The sequence below is a fragment of the Balaenoptera physalus genome, assembly GCF_965194825.1.
Source record: "Balaenoptera physalus genome assembly, chromosome: 4".
NCBI lineage: Eukaryota > Metazoa > Chordata > Mammalia > Artiodactyla > Balaenopteridae > Balaenoptera > Balaenoptera physalus.
The window spans coordinates 110,720,243-110,742,961 of record NC_138891.1 but is presented as its reverse complement, the minus strand read 5'-3'; the positions used below and the strand labels follow the sequence as shown (position 1 = coordinate 110,742,961).

Sequence of the window (22,719 nt, the reverse complement as noted above, 5' to 3'; positions counted from 1 at the left end):
CTAGAGAGGCTATCAGTTTTTCTGGAAGTTCTGTGATTAGTTCACAAGACAGAGCTTCAGTGTGTTCATGGATGCTATGTACTCTCCTAGACCTGCCACAAGTGATGTTCTCCTTTGCATCCATTTCATCATTCAGTTCTGAGGAGCTGCTCCATTTTAAAGATATGTCTCTTTCACATTATCAATAACATGCTATTTATTTATTTATTTATTTATTTATTTATTTATTGGAGTATATAAATGGAGTATAACCTTTATTTATTTATTTATTTTTGTGGTATGTGATTTTTTTTTCCCTTTTTTTCTCACATCTTTATTGTAGTATAAATGCTTTACAATGTTGTGTTAGTTTCTGCTGTACGACAAAGTGAATCAGCTATATGTATTTTCAGAATTATTTTTAAGTGTTTTCCTGCTAATTTTTATGGAGAAGAAAACTGTGAGAACCAATGACTGAACATTTACAACATTACAAAATTTTATTTATCTCAAAAAAATGATTCGAATATATATAATTCTACATGTATATTAGTCTTATTTGAATTATCTTTATTCCTGATGGTTAAGCACACTGGGCTATATATAAAAAATACTCATTTGAAATAAAATTTATAAGCTACTCACACAGAGATAATTTGGGGAATTAGGACTATTATCATACATTAAAGTTAAAATTGTCGATAATCCAAATAATTCAACATTTTAGGTACTGCACAAATGGATATCATTAAAAGCCAAAAGTTTGAATGCTATTCTAGGGCCATTCAATAGATGGTTTTGGATGAAATTTCTTTTAAATTGAAGTATAATTTTTATTCAGTGAAATGCATAAATAATCGGAAATGTACAGTTTGATTTTTGACAAATGCTTACATCTGAGTAATACACATACGTCACATACGTGTGTCAAGATGTAAATATTTCCTCTTGCCCTTTCATATTTAGTTCTTGTCTCCTCCACTCTTCTGGTTCTTATCATCCTGAATAAAATTTGCTTTTTCCAAAACATTATATGCATGCAGTCGTACAGTGGGTACTATTCTGAGTCTAGCTTCTTTCACTCGGTATGAACGTTTGGGGATTCAGCCATGTTGGTGAGTGTATCTGTATTTTATTCCTTTTGGTTTTCTAATAGTATTCCATTATATGAATTTACTACAGTTGTTTACCAAGTCTCCTGTTGGATTTCTGTTTCATGTTGGAGAGTAAACCTGACCCAGTTACTCCAGCTTGTTTGAAAGCAGTGGTCTATTTAGAAAAGACCAAGATAAGAATCCCATCATGTGCAGCATCAATGCAATGGCAGTCTTGTGTCTCTCAGGTGCAGCTCAGTATCCCAAGCAGACATTTCTCAGAGGTATGTTTGGTCTTGAGAGATGAGTGACTAAGGCAAGATCCATCTCAGCTCAGGAAACCAAACCAATGGTGTTCTTTCAGCTTTCATACCTTTTCACCTGTTGCTCCTCAATGACAGCTTATAAAATAAACAGTCTTGAAACCCTCACATACAGTGTGTTTGTGTTCTAATTTAGAACAGTGTAGAATTCATAGCAAAATATAAACAAAAATCCTTGCTCATTTTAGATCTGGTACACTTCTATATGTTTATTGGGCTGATGCTGAAAGTTTAACCAAGGGTCAAAATTTCAGGCATCCTCAAGGCTGGAGATATGGCAGCCATGGGGTTGTATCACTTGTATCTCCCTTCAGAACACAGCCTGATGTTCAGCTACAAGGAGTTCAGTTAGCCTCTATGTGTTCGCACCATCAGGACCTGCTTCAGCTTTAGAGCAGGTGCTGCACTCTCCTGGGGCAGCCCCTGGCCAGCTGGCAAATGTGGTGGGAGTCTTAAGCCTAACTTGTTTCTGTACAATGCTAGACTATTCTATTAGATCATCTTTGTTCTGGAACTTCCTATTGGGTTAACTAAGACTGTCATATCTATTGTCATGACATCCTTGCCCATCCTGCCCACCCCCTGATCTCTTGTCTTTTTATCTAAGCCAAACTCTATCCACTTTATACTGTCTGTTCAACGCCCTATCTATCTGTTCAAGTTTGTAAGTGTGTCAAAGGAATGTATAAAACTAAAGCCTATAATCTTTCCTCCTGATTTAGTTGGGTCCTGCAGGAAGCCCATGAAGCTGACACTTAAGAGTTAGAAGTGCAAAAGATTTATTGGAGAGGAAGGATGAAACCTGAAAAAGAAAAAAGAGAAAAAAGCTGAAATGAGCACAGAAAGCCTTTGGAACTTCATCCATAAATTTAGCACTAACAATTCTAAAAAAAGAAAACAAATCTAATTACATCTAGAAGAGTATTAATGATTTTTTCTGTGTAAAAAAATCCAACATTCGCTAATTTCTACAAGATAGTCTCCTAAGTATACTATTGCAAAATCTTGAAACTTCATAATGAGTTTTGTGTTTTCGCTAAAAATCTTACCCCACTAACTAAACTTAAAATGCTTCCTCTTGTTCCATGGATACTTCTCTGATATATTGGTTTAAAAACCAAAGAATTGCAAAATAGTGCAATTGTTTTTATTAGCCTGGGACTTTAGAAGACTAATGCAAAAGAAACTATTGCAACTCATATTGTTGTAAATGCGTTTCTCACCCTAGTTTTTACTTTAAAAATCCCTGTGAAAGAATGATAAGACTCTACAACACCCAAAGTTTCCCTTCATGAAACATTTAAAATAATCTCTGAATCCCAGAAGTTTATTTTGTATTTATTAAAATTCTGAAAGGAAACTCTGAACTCATTAGCTTCTACTATTTATCCCTTATTTTCTGGGTGAGTACTGTAATCAATATTAAATTTGCTTTGAAATGCCTTAGTAATGTAACAATACATCACAAGGGTAAATTCCTCATAGCATACCTGTTCAGAATCTAAAAATCTCCTAGCATTCCATGCATGTCTCTCATGACTAACAATTTTATGTGGTTTTGTGTAAAATATGATAGAAAGCTGGTTATCCATTCTTCTTCATTTGTTCCTTTATTCTTTATTCAATAAGCATGCATTGAGTATACATGATGTGTCAATTAATGAGTATATAGAGATATAGTCCCTGACATCAAAGAGCAATTAAATGCCTCTACTTTTTCCTTCAGAGCTTACAATGATATTGAAATGAATGTACTACTTTTGTAATTTATATACAACTGTTTGAGTTGGTTGCATATAAAACTCCTGTCACGTTTAATCATCTTCACTCTTCTTCATAGCCCTGAAAGAGATGCAGAACTAGTAATGTTGTGTTACATGTGTAAAATTCAGTCATATGCAAGGTGTCTTTCTGTGCTCTTCCAGCTCTCAGAAATCTCAGCCTGATTTTCTCTGGTCCCAGTTTAGTCAGGTACTTACTTTTATGTCATCATAAACCATTTAGGCACCTAGATCTACATCCTTTTTTAAAAAAATGAGTTTAAGTTTACCTGAGGTTTTGAGTGAATGTGGTTTGCACATGTTGGACCAAATGGATATGAAGTTCTTAGGGGCCTGATAAGTTCAGCCTCGCTTGGTGCTGGCTGAGGTTTTCATGGTCAAACCCAGAAGGAGTAAAGAAAGGTAACTGGTCTCTGACTTTCACAGAGCTCCCTGGCAGAGGGAAGAATAGTGCTCAATGTTGGGGAAGCTTAAAGTATGTAAATCTCTGTGGTCCTTCCCACTTCTCCCTCTCAGAGCCTGTGGTTTTTAGATTGGCCTTCAAGTCCAGTGACTTTTGAACTCACAAGTCAAGATTTTGCTGCTTTTTTTTTTTTTTCCTGTTCAAGTCTAGTGATTTAGAGTGGAGAATGGTATGTTTTCTGATACAAATATAGGAATAGACTATCTGTGTTTAAGGAAAGACAATGAATACATATTTCTAAATATTATGTTACAATTTTGTTCTAGCTGTTTATTGGAAATTTTTAGCTAGCTGTGAAAGATAAAAATGATTAAGATCGGATTTGGTTAATAAACATCTTGACAACAAAAAGTCATACAATTAATCTCATGATACTCAGAAACATCCATAACTCAAGCCTGTGCTTTTATGTAAATTAGTATATGCAGATCTGCTATACTTGTGTAATAATTAAAAGTGATGGGCATTTTTATTTGTTTATTTCAAAGTTAAGTCATTAAAGATATACATGGATATCTAAAGATTTAGAAAACAATTGTAGAATAACAAAAAAGTGTGTAATTCCTAAATGACAACTTTTATGAATTGAATACACTCATGAAACCATCACCCAGATCAAGAAAAAGAACCTGACCTGCATCTTTGAAAGCCCCATTCTGCTCCCTTTTCTATTGTTATCACTCTGTTCACCCGTGTAACATTATCTCAACTCTTGACTATGTAGTAGTTTTGTCTGTTTTAGATTACATGTAAATAGAATTCTCCCTTTTGTGACTGGCTTCACTGCTCAGTATTATGTGTGTTATTTTCGTTGATATTGTGTGTAGTATCAACTTATTTATTCACAGTTCTATATGGTATTCTATTGTGTAATATGTACACTTCCTTTATCCACCCCACAGTGAATGGATGTTTTTCTAGTCTTCTGCTTGGAGCTATGATAATTAATACTATAAACATTGTTGTACATGTGTTTTGGCAAGCATTTCTGATGGGTATATACCTAATGGTGGAATTCCCATTTGGCATTATATTACTCTTTTGATTCAGCCACAAAGTGAAAAAAAAAAGATCCTGAAAGTGTTATTATGATATTTTACATATATAATGCATATATAGTTAAGCTATATATTTATGTCAATATTATATTTTCTGATTAGTTCATTTCAACTGTATTCTTGCACTGTTATTATTCATTTCCATTATTATCCAGCTACTAATTCATCTATCCAATTAATTCTTATACCCAGACATATAATCTGCCTGGGTACTAAGCAAGGTGATTTATTGAAAAGGTATATTTTGAGGGATTAAAAATAGAAGGAAAACAGAATAATATCACGAAAACCATTAGATTATTGTGAGTGATGAATAAAATTTTGTTAGAGTGTTAAAATTTAATACCCTATTAAAATCCCAATATATTTTGTTTTCAAATTTTAATCACCGAAAAACCCTGCATTATCATTTATCAAAATATGTAAGACAGTCATGCAGATTACGTTTTCTTTTGTAATTAAGACTATTTTTTTTAAAGCAGTGTCAGTCTCACAGCAAAATTGAAGGGAAGATAAAATGATTTCTCATATATCTTCTGCTTCCTCACAGGCATAGCCTCCCCCTTTATCCATTGCCCCCACCAGAGTTGAACATTTGTTACCATTCATGAATCTACACTGACACATCATAATTACCTGAAGTCCTTAGGTACATTATATTTCACTCTTCGGATTGTATATGGGATTGGACAAATGTATGTAAATGTATCCACCATTATAGTATCTACAGAATATTTTCATTGCCCTAAAAATAGGCTCTGCCTATTCATCCCTCTCTTCAACCCCCTGGGTAACCACTTATCTTTTTACTCTCTCAATAGATTTTCCTTTTTCAGAGTGCCATATAGTTCAAGTCACACAACATGTAGTGTTTTCAGATTGACTTCTTTCACTTAGTAATATAAATTTATGTTTCTTCCATGTCTTTTCATGACTTGATAGCTCATTTCTTTTAAGCACTGAATAGTATTCCATTGACTGGTTGTACCAGAGTTTGTTTATCCATTCACCTACTAAAGGACATCTTGATTACTTCCAAGATTTGGCAATTATGATTTAACCTGCTATAAACATCCACGTGCTCCATGGTATTTGGGAAAATTCCAAGGAGTTCGATTGTTGGATTGTATGATAAGAGGATGTTTAGTTCTGTAAAAGACTGCCAAACTGTCTTCCAAAGTGGTTGTATAATTTTGCATTCCCACCAGCAATGAATGACAGTTTCTGTTGCACCACATCCTTCCCAGCATTGGGTGTCAGTGTTCCTGATTTTGGTCTTAGTATAGTGGTATCTTGTTGTATTAATTTGCATTTTTCTGATGACATATGATGTGGAGCACCTTTTCACATGCTTATTTGCCATCTGTGTGTCTTCTTTGGTGAAGTGACTGTTAAGGTCCTTGGCTCACTTTTTAATTGGGTTGTTTGTTTTCTTGTTGTTGTTTGTTTGTTTTCTTGTTGTTGAGTTTTAAGAGTTCTTTGTATGTTTTGGGTAACATTCTTTTATCAGAAGTGTCTTTTGCAAATATTTTCTCCTAGTATGTGGCTTGTCTTATTCTCTTGACAGTATCTTTCACAGAGCAGAAAATTTTAATTTTATTAAAATCCAGCTTATCAATTATTTCTTTCATCAATCATGTCTTTGATGTTGTATCTAAAAAGGTATCACCATATTCAAGGTCATCTAAGTTTCCTCCTATATTATCCTCTATAAATTTTACATTTTACATTTAGGTCAGTGATCATTTTGAGTTAATTTTTGTGAAGGGTGTAGGCCTGTGTCTAGATTCCTTTTGTTGCTTGTATATGTCCAGTTGTTCCAGCATCATTTGTTGAAGACTATCTTTGTTCCATTGTATGTATTGCTTTTGTTCCTTTGTCAAAATTCAAATGACTTTGTGGTTCTACTTCTGGGCTCTCTATTCGGTTCCATTTATCTATTTGTGTATTCTTTTGTCAATACAACACTGTCTTGATTACCATAGCTTTGTAGTAACTTTTGAAGTTGGGGGACACCAGTCTTTCAACTTTGATCTTCTCCTTTAGTATTGTTTTGCATATTTTAGGTCCTTTGCCTCTCCAAAAACTTTAGAATCGGCTTGTCAATATCTATGAAATAACTTGCTGGGATCTTGAGTGAGATTGCCTTGAATCTGTAGATTAATTTGGGAAGAACAGATAACTTGATAATATTTAGTCTTCCTATCTGTGAACATGAAATATCTCTCCATTAGTTCCTCTCTGATTTTATTCAACAGAGTTTTGTAATTTTACTCATATAGATCTTCTACATATTTTTAGATTTACACCTAAGTATTTTAATTTTGGGAGTGCTAATGTAAATTCCATTGTGTTTTTAATTTCAAGTTCCATTTCTTCATTGCTGGTGTAAGGGGAAAGCAATTGACCTTTGTATATTAACCTTATGTCCTGCAAACTTAATATAATTACTTATGAGCTCCAGGAGGTTTTTGTAGATGATTCTTTTGGATATTTTACATATATGTTCTTTTTCTATGCAAAAAACTCATTTTATTTCTTCCTTCTCAACCTGTATACCTTTTATTTCCTTTTCTTGTCTTGTTACATTAGCTAGAACATCCAGTCTGATGATGAAAAGCAGTGGTGAGATAGAACATTCTTGCCTTGTTTCTGATTTTAGCAGGAAACCTTGAGTTTCTCACCTTTATGTATGATGTCTGTGGGGTTTTTGTATTAATAGATGGTCTTTGTTAAGTTGAGGTGGTTCCCCTCTTTTCCTTTACTGACAGTTTTTATTATGAATGGGTGTTGGATTTTTGTCAAATGCTTTTTCTGTATCTATTGATATGGTAATGTGATTTTTCTTCTTTTGCTTGTTGATGTGAATTATATTAATTGATTTTTGAATGTTGATCCAGCCTAGAAGTAGGATAAATCCCACTTGGTTGTGATACATAATTGTTTTTATACATTATTGAATTAGATTTGCTAGTGTTTGACTGAGGATTTTTGCATTTATGTTCATGTTGGTTTTCTTTTCTGTAATTTTCTGTAGAGGTAGTGTTCTGTAGTCTTCTTTTATTAGAGTGTCCATTTCCTGGTTTTGTTATTATGGGGAGCCTGGCCTTATAAAATGAGATAGAAAGTATTGCCTCTGCTTCTTTGAAATAACAGGTTTTCTATTCTGTTCCATTGATCTGTGTGTCTTTTTTTGTGCTAGTGCCATGCTGTTTTGATTACTGAAGCTTTGTAGTGTAGTCTGAAGTCAGGGAGTCCAGCTCCATTTTTCTTTCCTTTACTCCAGCTCCATTTTTCTTTCTCAAGATTAATTTGGCTATTCTTTTGTGTTTCCACACAAATTTTAAAGTTTTTTGTTCTAGTTCTGTGAAAAAAAATGCCATTGGTAATTTGATAGGGATTACATTGAATCTGTAGATTGCCTTGAGTAGTATGGTCATTTTAACAATATTGATTCTTCCAATCCAAGAACACAGTATATCCTTCCATCTGTGTTGTCTTCAATTTTCTTTCATCAGCATCTTAGACTTTTTGGAGTACAGGTCTTTTGCCTCCTCAGGTAGGTTTATTCCTAGGTATTTTATTCTTTTTGATGTGATGTTAAATGGGATTGTTTCCTTAATTTTTCTTTCTGATATTTTGTTGTTAGTGTATAAAAATGTAACAGATTTCTGTCTATTAATTTTGTATCCATCAACTTTACTGAATTCATTGATGATCTCTAGTATTTTCTGGTCTTTAGGGTTTTCTATGTATAGCCTCCTGTTGTCTGCAAAGAGTGACCATTTTACTTCTTCTTTTCCAATTTAGATTCCTTTTATTTCTTTTTCTTCTCTGACTGCTGTGGCTAGAACTTTCAAAATTCTGTCAGATAAAAGTGGTGAGAGTGGACATCCTTGTCTTATTCCTGATCTTAGAGGAAATGCTTTCATATTTTCACCATTGAGTACGATGTTAGCTGTGAGTTTGTCATATATGACCTTCTTTATGTTTAAGTATGTTCCCTCTATGCCCACTTTTTGAAGAGTTTTTTTTTTAAATCATAAATGGATGTTGAATTTTATCAAAAGCTTTCTCTGCATCTATTGAGAAAATCATATGGTTTTTATTCTTCAGTTTGTTAATGTGGTGTATCACATTGATTGATTTGTGGTTATTGAAAAACCCTGGCATCCCTGGGATAAATCCCACTCAATCATGATGTATGATCCTTTTAATGTATTGTTGGAGTTGGTTTGCTGGCATTTTGTTAAGACTTTCTACATCTATGTTTATCAGTAATATTAGCCTGTAATTTTCTTTTTTGTGATATCTTTTCCTGGTTTTCATATCAGGGTGATGGTGGCCTCATAGAATGAGTTTGGGAGTGTTTCTTCCTCTGCAATTTTGTGGAAAAATTTCAGAAGGATAGGTGTTAATTCTTCTCTAAATGTTAGATAGAATTTGCCTGTGAAGCCATTTGGTCCTGGACTTTTTTTGGGGGGGAGTTTTCTAATCACAGATTCAATTTCAGTACTGGTAATTGGTCTAGTCATATTTTCTATTTCTTCCTGATTCAGTCTTGGGAGATTGTATCTTTCTAGGAATTTGTCCATTTCTTCTAGATTGTCCATCTTATTGGCATATATTTGCTAGTAGTATTCTCTTGTGATCCTTTGTATATCTGTCATGTGTCGGTTGTAACTTCTCTTTTATCATTTCTCATTTTATTTGGGACTTTTCTCTTTTTTTTCTTGACGTGTCTGGCTAAAATTTTATCAATTTTATCATTTCAGTGAACCAGCTCTTAGTTTCATTGATCTTTTCCATTGTTTTTTTTTAGTCTCTATTTTATTTATTTCTGTTCTGATCTTTATGATTTCTTTCCTTATACTAACATTGAATTTTATTTTTTCTTCTTTCTCTAGTTGCTTTAGGCATAAGTTTAGGTTGTTTATTTGAGATTTTTCTTGTTTCCTGAGGTAAGTTTGTATTGCTATAAAATTCCCTCTTAGTACTGCTTTTGCTGTGTCCCATAGGTTTTGGACCATCATGTTTCATTTTCATTTGTCTCTAAGTATTTTTTTATTTCCTCTTTGATTTCTTCAGTGATCCATTGGTTGTTTAGTAGCATATTATTTACCCTCCAAGTGTTTGTGTTTTTTCAGTTTTTTCTTTTTCCTGTAGTTCTTATCTAGCCTCATAACATTGTGGTCAGAAAAGATATTTAATACAATTTGAGTCTTCTTAAATTTACCAAGACTTGCTTTTTGGCCCAGCATATGATCTTTCCTGGAGAATGTTCCATGTGCACTTGAAAAGAATGTGTATCCCGCTGCTTTTGGATGAAATGCTCTATAAATATCAACCAAGTCCATCTGATCTAATGTGTCATTTAAGGCCTGTGGTTTTCTTGTTGATTTTCTGTCTGGGTGATCTGTCCATTGGTATAAGTAAGGTGTTAAAGTCCCCCACTATTATTGTGTTACTATCAATGTCCAGTTTTATGGCTGTTAGCATTTGCCTTATATATTAAGGTGCTCCTGTGTTGGGTGTGTATATATTTACAACTGTTATAGCTTCTTCTTGGATTGATCCTTTGATCATTATGTGGTATCCTTTGTTTCTTGTAATGATCTTTATTTTAAAGTCTACTTTGTCTGATATAAGTATTGCTACTCTAACTTTCTTTTGATTTTCATTTCTGTGGAATATCTTTTTCCAGCCCCTCACTTTCAGTCTGTGTATATCTCGATATCTGAAGTGAATCTTTTGTAGGCAGCAAATATACAGGCCTTGTTTCTGTAGCCATTCAGCCATCTGTGTCTTTTGGTTGGAACATTTATTCCATTTACATTTAAGGTAATTATTGATATGTATGTTCCTATTGCCATTTTGTTCATTGTTTTGGATTTGTTTTTGCAAGTCTTTTTTCCCCCTTTCTTCTTTTATTATCTTATCATTTGATGACTATCTTTAGTGTTATGTTTGGATTCCTTTTTCTTTTTTTGTGTGTTTTATAGATTTTATTTTGCAATTACCATAGGTTTTTGTATAGCAGTATATATATGTTGCTGATCTCTTAATTTCAAATGCATTTTAGATACCTTGCATTTGTATTCTCCTCTCATCCCAATTACTGTTTTTGACATTATATTTTACATTGAATTGTTTTCTGTATCCCTTAACTGCTTATTATAGATACAGATGATTTTACTACTTTTGTCTTTTACCATCCCTACTAGCTTTGTGTGTGAATGGTTTCCTATCTTTATTGTATGTTTGCCTTTACCAATGAAATTTTCCATTTCATAACTTTCTTGTTTCTAGTTTTGGCCTTTTCTTTACTGCCTAGAGAAGTTCCTTTAGCATTTGTTCTAAAGCTGGTTTGGTAGTGCTGAATCCTTTTAGCTTTTGCTTATCTGTAAAGCTGTTGATTTCTCCATCAAATCTGAATGAGAGCCTTGCTGGTTAGAGTATTATTGGTTGTAAGTTTTTCTCTTTCATCTCTTTAAGTATATGGTGCCACTCCCTTCTGGCCTGCAGAGTTTCTGCTGAAAAATCAGGTCATAGCCTTATGGGAGTTCCCTTGTGTGTTATTCATTGCTTTTCACTTGTTCCTCCTAATAGTCTCTCTTTATCTTTAATTTTTGTCATTATGATTATAACGTGTCTTTTGTGTTCCTCTGTGGGTTAATCCTGTATGGGACTGTTTGCTTCCTGAACTTGGGTAACTGTTTCCTTTCCAAGGTTAGTTATTATCTCTTCAAATATTTTCTCAGGCCCTCTGTCTCTCTCTTCTCCTTCTGGGAAACCTATAATGCAATTAGCTTGCTCGATGTCCCAGAGGTGTCTTAAACTGTCCTCATTTCTTTTTATTCTTTTTACTTTCTTCTGTTTGGTGGCAGTGATTTCCACTACTCTGTCTTCCAGCTCACTGATCCATTCTTCTGCCTCATTTAGTCTACTATTGATTCCTTCTAGTTTATTTTTCATTTCAGTTATATTGTATTCTTCAATTCTGTTTGGTTCTTTATATTTTCTAATTCTTTGTGAAAACATCTAATTTTTCACTCTGTTCAAGCATTCTCCTCCTGAGTTCTTTGATCATCTTTACAATCATTACTCAGAACTCTTACTTAAGTAGATTGCCTATTTCCATGTCACATAGTTCTTCTTCTGGGGCTTTATCTTTTTCTTTTGTCAGAAACATATTCCTCTGTTGCCTCATTTTATCTAAATTGCTATTTTTATTTTTAATGTATGTGGTAGGTTAGTTACATTTCTTGACCTTGGAGAAGTTGCCCTCTGTAGGAGACATCCTATGCACCCCAGCAGTGCACTTCCCTCTCATCAATCAAGGGCCAGGGACCAGCTAGTCTCAGGGTACTGTCTGGCCTGTGTTTGTGGACTCTGTCTGCAGGCTGAAGGACTGTAGTTTTCTTGCTTGTGCTGTCTGCTTCCTGGTGGGCGAGGTAATTTTTTAATAGTTATAGGCTTACTTAGGTTGTCTATTTCCTTTTGTGTGAATTTTGGCAGATTGTATCTTTCAAGGAATTGATCTATTTTATCTAGATTATGACGTTTGTAGGCATAGAGTTGTCCATATATTTATCATTTTATGGTCCATGGGAGCAGTAGTGATGTCCTCACTTTCATTTCTGATATTAGTAATTTGTGTTCTCTCTTTTTTTCCTTAGGTAGCCTAGATAGAGGCTATGGATTTTTTTTTTTTTTTTAATTTTCAGAGAAGCAGATTTTGTTTTGTTGATTTTTCTCGATTTTCTGTTTTCAACTTCATTGGGGTTTGCTCTAATTATTATTATTTCTTTTCTTCTGCTTACTTTGGATTTAATTTGATCTTCTTTTTCTAGTTTCCTAAGGTAGAAATTTATATTATTAATTTTAGATCTTTTTTATTATATGCATTAAATGTTATTAATGTTCATTTAAATACTGCTTTTTCTGTATCCCACAAATTTTGATAGGTTTTTAAAATATTTAATTCAAAATATTTTTAATTTATTTTGAGATTTCTTCTTCGACCCACATGTATTTAGAAGTTGATTGTTTAATTTCCATGTATTTTGGGGATTTTCAGTTTTCTTTGTTATTGATTATTAATTTCTAGTTTAATATCATCCTTTTTTATTCCTGATAACTTTCCTTGCTTTGATGTTTGATCTGTCTGAAATTAATTTAGCTACTTCTGCTTTCTTTAGATTAGCGTTAGCCTGCTATATTTTCCACCATCCATTTACTTTTAATCTATATATGTGTTCAAATTTAAGGTGTTTTCTTGTGGACAACATGTAGGTGAGTGTTGCTTTTTGATACACTCTGACATCTCTGTCTTTTAATTGTTACATTTAGACGAGTGATGTTCACATTGGTTATTGATATAGTTGGATCAATATTTACCATATGTTACTTTGACTTTGTTGCCCTATTCTTTGTTCTATTTTGTTGTTCTCTCTTTTTCTGCCTTTTGTGGTTTTAATTGAATATTTTTTATCACTCCACTTTCTCTTCTTTCTCAGCATATTTGTTATGTTTTTAAAAAACTTTTTAATGGTTTCCTTAGATTTTGCAATATATATTTACCACTAATCCAAAACCACTTTTAAATAACACTATACCAATTGATGGGTAATTTGAGTACCTTATAATAACAAAGTAATCCCAATTTTCCCTCCTGTCCCTTGTATCAATTCAAAGGACAATCATTTCATTTGTATACTTTCATATAAACATACATACATAAACATATACATGCATGTAAATGTGTACATATATGCATAAGCATATATAGTAGAATATATTGTTATTGTTTTTAGCAAACTGTTTTCTGCCAGGTTATTTACAGATAAGAATACACATGTTTATTTTTACTTGTTCCATATAGAACAAGTAAAAATGTGTAGATTTTATGTAGATTTGAATTTCTGACCTATATTACTTTTCTTCCTTTTTTTATGTAGATTTGAATTTCTGACCTATATTACTTTTCTTCTCTCTGAAGAACTACTTTTAATATTTCTTGCAAAGCAGGTTTACTGGCAACAAATTCCCTCATTTTGTGTGACTTAGAAAAAAATAATTCTTATTTTTCTTCCTCTATGTGTTTTTTTTTTTTTTTCCTTTTCCTTCTTTCAGGCTTTTTTCTTTATCTTTGATTTTCTGTAGTTTGAAAATATTACGCCTACATGTAGTTTTTGTTTGTTTGTTTGTTTGTTTGTTTGACATTTATCCTGCTTGCAGTACTCTGAGCTTCTTGGATCCATGGATTGGTATCTGACATCATTTTGGGAAAATTCTCAGTCATTATTATTTCAAGTATTTCTTTTTTTCCTTTCTCTCTTTCTTCTTCTGTTATTCTCATTATGTATATGTTATTCTTTCGGTGGCTGTCCCACAGACATTGGATATTCTCTACTGTTTCTTTCAGTCTGTGTTCTCTTTGCATTTTAGTTTTCAAGGATTCTATTCATATACCCTTTATCTTAAATTCTTTTCTCAGCCATACCCCATCAACTAAAAAGCCCATCGAAGGTATCCTTCAATCCTCTTCATTCCAAAGGTAGAAAAATAGTGAATGAGAAAAATAGAAACAAAGAACAAGGGCAATAAAAACAGTTTTTAAAAAACATTTTTGGTTCTTTCTTAGAATTTCCATCTCTCTGTTTACATTGCCTATCTGTTCATGCATGTCTTCTATTTTATCCATTAAAGTCCTTAGCATATTAATCATAATTTTTTAAATTCTTGGTCTGATAATTCCAATATCCCTGACAACTCTGGTTCTGATGAATGGTCTCTCCTCAGATTGCATTTTTTTGCCTTTTGGTGTGCCTTGTACTTTTTCTTGAAAGCTAGATTTGATACACTGAGTAATAGTAACTGCTGTAAATAGACCTTAGTAATGTGGTTGTCGGGTATGCAGAGACCAGAAGAATTCCATAGTACTATGATCAGTTCTCAGTGTTTAGTGGATCTATGCCTCTGGACTTTGAATTTCCCAAGAGTTTCTCAGATTTTTTCTCCACTTAGGTGGAATAGGATGGCTAGAATAGTCTAGAGTTGGGTATTTTCTTTCCCTCAGTTTAGTTAGGGTCTCATAATACCCGGTAGATTAGGCTTTGCTTAACTAGGTTTTCCTTAGGGCAGGACTTGTTAAGCACAGTGTGTATTTCAAAATGGTTCTTTTTTTCCTTCCCCCTGCTAGAACCTGAGGGGATTTTTCTCAGTAACTACTGTGGGCATCTTGTCAAGCTCCTGGTGGTAAATCTCATGATATTGTGAGGGTTCACCTATGACTAGTTCTTCTTGGAGATTTTTAACTCTCAGACATGTGCATGCTGAGCCTCCAGCAAATTGTCAATTACAGTTCATGTTTCCCTACCTTGGCACTGGCTCCCACAGTGATTTCCACCTGTGAGCTGCTGCTCTGATAAGGCACAAATTCCAGAATTCACCTGCCTTTCTGTCTCTCCAGTTTTAGGGGTAGTGCTTTGCCCTGTGTTTTCCCCTCTTATGGATTTGAGAAGAGATGTTTATTTTTTAGTCTGTTCGGTTTCTTACTTGTTTTTAGGACAGAGTGGTCAATTCCTAGCTCCTTACATAGGGAGCTGGAAAGTAGAAGTCCACAAATTAACTTTGAATAATAGAACTTTGAATCTTAGGAAAAAAACCTGTTTGTCTACATACTTGGTGAACAGGGGTATTTTCTGTGTCCTTTGGACAAGCAAGCAAAGCATCTTATCTGTATTATCTACATATTCCAGGATAAAGTCTTGCCTTTATCAAATATATACATAATATTCCATAAAATATCAAACTTTGCAGCCATTTATCCAAATATCAAGGAATTGTTATTCCTTGATATTTTTAAATAAATTTCAATTTGTTATAGAGAAAAATATTTTGTCTGAGAAAAATTGTCCTTATGGAGTCAGATAAATATAGAACAAATGGAAAATAGAAACATAGGTTAATCTGAGATAAATAAAAATAAAAATTAGTAATCAGGCAAAGAATTTCACTGCCTTTTGAATCATCTGTTTCCCAGGAAAAATATGAAATCCATTGACTGAATGGGATCCTTTTCAAAAAGAAAAAAAAAGTTAAACTAGAAAGGATTCTCAGTAAAACACATTAAATTGATTACATCCTTTATTTTCTCTCTAAAACCTACACAAAATATAAAGGAATAAAATAAAAAGGGTATTTATCCATATGAACTAATAGTAAGTGAAGAGGCAAAAGAAAAAGGGAGTATCAATAACTTCTGAAAGAGACAAGGGATTCATATTTTAGTGTAGCTTAAATACTAATTCCAGTAGAGCTAAACACCAATTAGAATTAAGACAGTTTTCCCACTAAATATGAACATTTTGAGATGCCATTTACCCTAGAATACTAAAGCCAGACACAGAGCTGAAAATGGGAACATGGTCTGAATGACTTCAGATAGAGTGACTAGAAGATAGACTTCTCTTAGTATTCACAGCCAAGGAGTTACCTTGCCTCCAACTTTCTACCCTCAACAGTAATCTAGATATTCATTCTCTGGAGAATTGAATCCTGAGAAGCTCTGGAATTGTGGTCTCCATTTACACAGAAATTATGGGTAAAGTGTGGGTCTAAAACCAAGGGGATTGGTGAAAGCTGTAAGTGATGCACAACCATGTCCTCTTCTTTGTTCTACTCTCAAAATGCTGCAATCCAGGTATCTTATTTTCCAAATGCCATTGCTCTTTTTCAAAGCAAGATAATGGAGGACTTTTTCTTTTTCCTGAACAAGCAGAATCCTGTAGAGGAACACATTGAATCATCTGCCACAAATTATGGTGCAACACTTGATAAAACTGCAGTGGAGCCTGTTAGACAACACGCTCCTAAGAAAGCTCACAGAGATTCTAACAAAATTTCTCAGACATAATCTTAAATATGGTTAGAGAATTAATTTTATTGAAAGTAAAAAATGGAAAAGGGCTTGAAATTTGTAAATTAAATTTAATCAGGTAGATTGTTAACAAGACGACCACAAAAAAATTGGATATCTTGAAAAATGCACAAGAAATGCAAAATATAATTTATGATAGATCATATAAATAATAGAGGTGGAGTACTAGAAGTACCTTTAGATACCATATTAATCTGGTCTTTCTTTTTGACCCAGGAAACTGGAGTGACGTGTCCAAATTTGAAAAGCCTGAAAATTGGCATAGCTATAATTCCTCACATAATTTACATTTATCTCATAATATATATTTTCAAGAAAGGTAATTATATTAAAAGAAATCAAACAGCTTCTTCTCTCACTTCCCTCTCCCACTATCCTTTAAATGAGGCTGACAGTTATGGTAAGAAGTCGGAAAATAAAGTCTGGTTGTATATTTAGTACAGAATAGACATAGCACAGAAGTAGGAATAAGTTTAAGAAGGACATAAATAAGGAAGAGAACATAGAAAAATTCTCACTGAGAAAAATTCTCACTGTGAGTCTCACCAAGTACAGATAGTCCCCTTGCATTTAGGTTGGAGGGAGGCGAGATGAAATTATCACACCCTTACACTTTTGAGAAGCATATTGAGAGCAGCAGTCACACTGTAGGAAATCCTAGTAACTCCTGCCTGTGACATAAGGTTCTACCACTTTTCACTGTCACTGTCTCCTGTGTTTCAGGGGAGGAATTTGACAGCACAGTACAGACTCTCAAGGCGCTGGGAACAGACGAAATGATGTTGGCAGCCACGGAAGAGTGTGGACTGCTCAGTGGTACGGGGATTCTATACTTAGCTATGTGTGTGCACAAAGGGAATTCAGTTAAGCCACTCCTTCAGCTGGAAAGAATAATTGAGAGGACACTTGAAAATTGTTGTTGATTCATTTGAAATTGTACTATAATTCTATAATGGTGACCTGGTAGTTTATTTATAAGATAGCCCAGGTTACACTGCAGTAATAAACTCCAACATCTCAACAGCAAGTACAGTAAACATACTTGCTCACACGTTTCTGCCGTAGGTCTGAACAACTCTCCAGGGCAGCTGTCCTCGAAGTTATGGTTCATTTATTTAAGGTGTTTCAATCCTATAACACCTGCGTCTCAACACATGATTCTGATTTTGCAGCAAGATCACAGATAAAGAGAGTTCTGGAGAGTCTCTCACTGAAAATCAAACATTTTGACTTAGAAGTAATACATGCCAATTACTGTCAGAGACGACTGTTCAGATATAGTCATATGATCACCTAACTTCAAGGGGTCAAAAAGTATAAGCCTTCTGTGAGCAATAAAAGAGAACTGGAGGCAAGTAAGTGCTTGAAATCTCTGCTATACCTGATGAAGTGTCTATTCCAAATGCAAAAGCAAAGATTTACCAGAAATAATGAATAGAAATTGTAGAAAAATTGAAGAAATGGGAAAAATGCATAATGTTTTTTTTTCCAATTATGATATTGTGAAGTTGCTGACATTATCTTGGGATTAAAAGGGAAAAATTGATTCTTGTGCATTTCTGTGAGAAATAGAAAAATAAATAAATAAATAAATAATAGCTAATAAATTAGTAGAGGTTAATGAAAGAAATGAATCTTTTATCAAATTTCTGAAACTGTAATGGATTGCTGAGTGATATCATAGAATCTTAAACCTAGGGTTTTTAAAGAATTGCTGTAGAAGACAGTATTGCAAATATTCTTGGGGATAAGAATCACATACAGATTGCTTAGTCTTTCTCTTTGAAATACTGATTCATAAATCTGTTTTCAGGTCAGATTTTTTTTTTTTTAATGAAAGCTCCATGTGATTGAAGTTGAGTGGCAATGCTGCAATAAGGTGTATGTATTTTCCTTTCTAATTCTATCGGTCCGTTTTCATTCTAACTACATAAATCTATGGATATTTTTCTATAGAGAGAAAATTTTCAGCTTTATTATGTAGTTAACTTCAGTGGCAATTATTTCTTGTAAATTAATCTCTAGATGCATATCTTAAAAGGAAAATTTAATGGTAGAAGAGGTATGTTTTAAAAGAACAATTGGCATCACAGGTTTGTGAGTTTTGTTGTTTTTCATTCTGTCTCACATCTGCATTATAAACAACTATAAACGCTTCTGAGTTATCTACCATTAGTTAATCATAGAAGAGATTATCGCTATAAATTAGAATTATTGCTCTGCCTTCTTAAGAGGAGTTAAATTAAAAGAAATTAGACCTCTAAGTCCCTGCTTCAATGTTTTCTGTCATCTACAATAATTTTCTTGGAGAAATGCCATATCTCCCTTCAGCTATTTAACTCAATGATTCTGTCCTTTTACTGAAAGATTCAGTGTTTATTCATAGAACACGCATGTTACAATATTACTGTGATTATCTATTTTCTTTGTCTGTGGTCGAAATGCCATCTGCAATAAATATAGCTTTCTTAGAAGGGTGACATCCACAACATCATCTATCAATACTCAAATTATGAGGAGCATTTTTTCTACTATAAAGAATAATAAATACCACAATAAATATCATAAAGGTACTCTTCTTCCAATTTACTCATGTTTAAAATTAAAATAGTATTGTCTATGTGAAATAAACAACAACTCAATTTAGATAATTTTTGCATTTGCAAAATTATTATAAAATATTTATATAATTTAAAATACTTTATATTAGGATATACTAATATTAATGTTTGAAAATTTAATGGCTTGAGAATAGCATTCTTAACTTATTTTGAGAATGTAAATAATACATTTTATTTTGTTCTTTGTGTGCTAAGTGTTAAGAGAATTCAGTTAATCTGTATGTTATTTTCAAAATTTAGCTTTAGATCATTGTCCAGTGTAACTCTGGATAAAGATTCAAAACAATTTACAGTCATACCTCATTTTAATGTTCTTTGCTTTATTAAGCTTCACAGATATTGCATTTTTTACAAATTGGAGGTTTGTGGCAACCCTATGTCGAGCAAGTCTACCAGTGCCATTTTTAAACAACATTTGCTCACTTTGTATCTCTGTGTCACATTTTGGTAACTCTCGCAGTATTTCAAACACTCTACCAGCAGGTTATATAAAAAATTATAACTCACTGAAGGCTCAGATGATGGTTAGCGTTTTTTGGTAGTAAAGTATTTTTAATTAATGTATGTACATTGTTTTTTTAAAGCATAGTGCTACTGCACACTTAATAGACTACAGTATAGTGTAAACAAAAGTTGTGGGACTCTATTGTGATATTCACTTTATTGTAGTGGTCTGGAATTAAATCCACAATAATTCTAGGGTACACCTCTCTGATATTCTTTATTACTCTGAGTTAAAATATAACACATTAGGGTCTTTAAAATATGCTGTATATGCATATTTAAGCAGAAGTTATTCAATTAAAAACATTTAATTCTATAATATGTGGATGTATATAGATTGTTTTCATAGACTGAAAAAGAGTTTAAATGTATATATACTAAAATATTAATACTAGTTACCTCTGGATTATAATTTACATAACTCTTTTCAGAGCATTTGTTAAAGATTTTTACATTCATTATGTATAATTACATAATAATTATAAAAAACAAAAATGTTAAGTATTTAGTATATTTTAAGAGTATAACATTCAGTTTAAATAGCAGATATTAATAGATAACATTTCAGTGTGCTGTAGGCTGATACATAGTTTTTTCTACAAGTCAAACTTGGGTACCCTATTTTGTTTTCCATAAATATTTAGAAAGACTCAAGTATTTATAGCAAAAGTATTCTCTCTAATTGTATTACAATAAAACAATATCCACACATTATGGTGGAAAGCCTATTTATAACGCTCCTGCTATAGAAATGAAGCCAGCTGATCACTGAGGAACAAACTCGTGGGTGAGAGTTTTGACAAAAGACTAGGCAAATATTCCAAGTGTACATAAATATTTAATTCCAAGTATATGTAAATAAAAGTGACTAGTTTTCTTTCTTTAATTGAGAAAAATATTGAGGGTTATACATTTTCTCCTGGGAAAACTTAAGAACATCTTTATTGTGACCCATTTTTATATGAAACATTAATTTCATTGCTTGCTAATTTTAGATCATATTTGTGGATCAGGTATTCTTTTAGCACTTTGTATGCATTATTTTAGTAAATCCTTACAAAATCTTTGTGAAGTATGTATTATTTTTCCCAACTTGGCAGTGGGAAACTAAAGCATGGCCATTAAAAAAAAATGCCCAAGCTCACACACTTAATAAGTGGCATATTTGAACCCAGGAAGTCTAGTTGCTGTGTTAATCTCTGTTATATTGAGATCCTAGACAGGACATACATTCAGTTTTGATTGCTGCTTTGATTAAGGCTTAATCAGAAGTTTATTTAAAATCTTTTTCATTTTCATTTAAGTTCAAAATTCAAAATATATGGAAGGTAATATATTGACAATCTTCCCCCTTAACCTTATTCCCTGTAATGATGTGAATTTTGTCTTCTATAAAATATATATTCATGTTGTCTTTTTTCCCTATTGAGGTGTTAATATTTTTATTAGCTAAATGTGGTAGTTCAGTACTAAAAGAACTTCCCACCAGTATGTAATAGAAGCCTAGAATGGCTTGGAGTTTGGAAGATATGTGTCTTAGTTTTCTGGTATCCAAGATCCACGGATTCTTGGCTGAGCCTCAACCAATCAGTCCATTTACCCAAGGGTGTTTGATATGGAAAAGTTAGAGAAATAGCTTTGATATAAGGGCGGTGAATATTTTTCCTAGTGTTTTTACTCATTTAACCCCTCTCATGATAATTTTTATGCAGAGTTTTAAAATTTTACGCAGTTGTTTTTTATAAATCTTTTATGGCTTCTGGGATTTGTGTGGAAGTTAGAAAAGCCTTTACTACCTGAAGATTATATAAAAATACCACCAGGATTTGTTCTAGTATTTTATTAAAGTTTTATATATATCTAAGATTTTAATCCTTTTGGAATTGATCAAGTATAGTATATATGGCATGGTACTTAACTTTACTCCAGTTCTTTGACCAAATATCCCCGCACGAATTATTCCTTCAGTGACTTGAGGTGTGTTTATTAAATAAAATATCTGAAACTATATATTGGCTTTTTTATGGACTTTCAACTCTGCTCCTTGGACTTATTGGTTTATTCGTATGCCATTAGAATGTTATTAACATTACTGAGGCTTTATAACTGATAGGAAGGCCCTCCTGTTTATTTGTTTATCAAAGGGAAAACTTTCATAATTTTCAAGATACTTATGCTTTCCTTTTTCCATAGAATCTTTTCTAGCCAAAAGACTTTCTGTTAGTGTTTTTATTTAGATTATGTTAAATTTATGATGCAGTTTATGGTAAATTGGTAACTTTTTCTTTAATAAGTGTTGTACACGTCATTTTTTATATGATTTATTCATTGTCTATTTATTTTCTTAGGATAATTTTTCTGCATAGATTTTTTTTTCATCCAAGAAGATGGCCTGTTTTTTGATCAGTACAGAGCATTTTTATCCTTCAGAAGCATTTTAAAATTTTACTTTTTAAAAAATTTCTTACGAATATCATTACTAAGTTATATAGCACGTCCATGGTTATTAGGAATCAAAATTTTCTTACATTGTGTGTGTGTTCAATTTGATTATATAACATATTGATATATATGTATAGTTTTTTTTCATTTTTTTAAATCAGTCATCAATTTTATACACATCAGTGTATACATGTCAATCCCAATCGTCCAATTCAGCACACCACCATCCCCACCCCACCGCAGTTTTCCCCCCTTGGTGTCCATAAGTTTGTTCTCTACATCTGAGTCTCAACTTCTGCCTTGCAAACCGGTCATCTGTACCATTTTTCTAGGTTGCACATACATGTGTTAATATATGATATTTGTTTTTCTCTTTCTGACTTACTTCACTCTGTATGACAGTCTCTAGATCCATACACGTCTCAACAAATGACTCAATTGCATTCCTTTTTATGGCTGAGTAATGTTCCATTGTATATATGTACCACATCTTCTTTATCCATTCGTCTG

The 22,719-nt window shown here is 32.9% G+C and overlaps 1 long non-coding RNA gene across 1 annotated transcript; it reads right to left on the bottom strand.

Moving 5' to 3' along the window:
- Positions 1-9,180: 9,180 nt before the first annotated feature.
- LOC309660194 lies at positions 9,181-22,515 on the bottom strand. The gene is made up of 2 exons (XR_014263257.1): positions 13,674-22,515; positions 9,181-13,627 (listed from the first exon to the last, which is right to left on the bottom strand). It is a non-coding gene; the product is annotated as an uncharacterized lncRNA (long non-coding RNA).
- Between the last annotated feature and the right edge of the window lie 204 nt (positions 22,516-22,719).